This window comes from Oncorhynchus clarkii, chromosome 12, assembly GCF_045791955.1.
Source record: "Oncorhynchus clarkii lewisi isolate Uvic-CL-2024 chromosome 12, UVic_Ocla_1.0, whole genome shotgun sequence".
Classification (NCBI taxonomy): domain Eukaryota; kingdom Metazoa; phylum Chordata; class Actinopteri; order Salmoniformes; family Salmonidae; genus Oncorhynchus; species Oncorhynchus clarkii.
In genome coordinates this window covers 102,351,197-102,353,198 of record NC_092158.1, presented here as the reverse complement: position 1 = coordinate 102,353,198, position 2,002 = coordinate 102,351,197, and the positions used below count along the sequence as shown (strand labels likewise).

Genomic DNA, 2,002 nt, shown 5'->3' with positions numbered 1-2,002 from the left:
ACTAGAATACAGTATATACATATGAAGTGGACAGCAGTAGTTATATAGGATGAGTCTTAACTAGAATACAGTATATACATATGAAGTGGACAGCAGTAGTTATATAGGATGAACCGTGACTAGAATACAGTATATACCAGTGTTCAGTGACTCTATGTACATAGGGCAGCAGTCTCTAAGGTGCAGGGTAGGGTACCGGGTGGTAGTCGGTTAGTGACAGTGGTATTGGGGTTGAACAGACCAGGTCTCGGGTGGCTGAGGTCCTTGAAAACTGGTTACCAAAGTAATTAGAACAGTAAATAAGTAATTTTTTTAAAAATTGAATTTAATTACTGTTTAAATTACGTGGTGTAGGTGTCCTGGAGGGCAGGTAGTTTTCCCCCGGTGATGCGTTGGGCAGACCACACCACCCTCTGGAGAGCCCTGCGGTTGTGGGCAGCGCAGTTGCCGTACCAGGCGGTGATACAGCCCGACAGGATGCTCTCCATTGTGCATCTGTAAACGTTTGTGAGGGTCTTAGGTGCCAAGCCAAATGAGGTTGGAGAGGTGCTGTTGTGCCTTCTTTACCACGCTGTCAGTGTGGGGGGACCATTTCAGGTCCTCGGTGATGTGGAGGCAGAGGAACTTAAGGCTTTCGACCCTGTCCACTGCCGTCGATGTGGACGGGGCCGAGCTGTCTCTGCTGTCTTTGTCTGTCTCTGCTGTCTCTGCTGTCTCTGTCTGTCTCTGCTGTCTCTGCTGTCTCCGCTGTCTCCTGTAGTCCCTGCTGTCTCTGCTGTCTCTGCTGTCTCCTGTAGTCCCTGATCAGCTCTGTCGTTTAGTTGACGTTAAGGGACAGGTTATTTTGCTGGCACCACTCCTCCAGGGCCCCCAGCTTAGAGGGCACTATGGTGTTGAAGGCTGAGTTTAGAGGGCACTATGGTGTTGAAGGCTGAGCTTAGAGGGCACTATGATGTTGAAGGCTGAGCTTAGAGGGCATTATGATGTTGAAGGCTGAGCTTAGAGGGCACTATGGTGTTGAAGGCTGAGCTTAGAGGGCACTATGATGTTGAAGGCTGAGCTTAGAGGGCACTATGATGTTGAAGGCTGAGCTTAGAGGGCACTATGGTGTTGAAGGCTCAGCTTAGAGGGCACTATGATGTTGAAGGCTGAGCTTAGAGGGCACTATGGTGTTGAAGGCGGGGCCAGGATGAATTGATGAAAAACATTCCTTCCAGGGGTTTGGAACCTAAATGTTCCAATCGTTTGGTTCTGAACAGAACCGTCATATGTTCAGTTCTGTTCCACTGTTCCGACCAGCAAAAGACAGTTCTGAACCGGTTATAAACCTCCCCCCCAAAAAAGTACTGGTTTATATCGTTCCTTTTTAAACCTTTGAAATAAATCACAAATAACATTTAGCTGGACATTAAATGACTTCAGGATAGAGCAGCTTCCTGTGGAGCAAGAAAACCATGGACAGACCAATGTAGTGTACGAGATGACACTGGGCATGTTGTTGTTATCTGAATTAGGCCGAGGGGGGAGCGGCTTCTGTTGAAGGCCTTCTGCTTCTGTGAAGGCCTTCTGCTTCTGTGAAGACCTTCTGCTTCTGTGAAGGCCTTCTGCTTCTGTGAAGGCCTCTCGTACAAGACAGCACAGCGTAAAATAGAAAGTGACATTTTTCCTGAAGAATTGTGTGCTTGATTCAGCTGTCCAGACACATGTTATTCAGAGGTCAACAAACTGACATCATAAAGCAAACATTCCCAGAAGTTATTTTCCCACCATAGTAGAACTACAATGTATTTAAATAACAGTGTAATCTGATCCCAGGCCTGGGATTCAACCCGTATTTAAATAACAGTGTAATCTGATCCCAGGCCTGGATTCAACCCGTATTTAAATAACAGTGTAATCTGATCCCAGGCCTGGATTCAGAAGGAGAGTGGATGGAGAGGGGGAGAGGAGGAGAGTGGATGGAGGGGGAGGGAGGAGGAGAGTGGATGGAGGGGGAGGGAGG

The 2,002-nt window shown here is 47.6% G+C and overlaps 1 protein-coding gene across 1 annotated transcript in view; it reads left to right on the top strand.

Annotated features, from left to right (window-relative positions):
- Positions 1 to 516: 516 nt before the first annotated feature.
- The window catches only part of LOC139421768 (rho GDP-dissociation inhibitor 2-like), a 40,036-nt gene continuing 38,550 nt past the window's right edge, over positions 517 to 2,002 (top strand). Inside the window, exon 1 of the mRNA XM_071172889.1 lies at positions 517 to 537. The gene's annotated coding sequence lies outside the window, so the exon portion shown is untranslated. The remainder of the gene's footprint in view (positions 538 to 2,002) is intronic.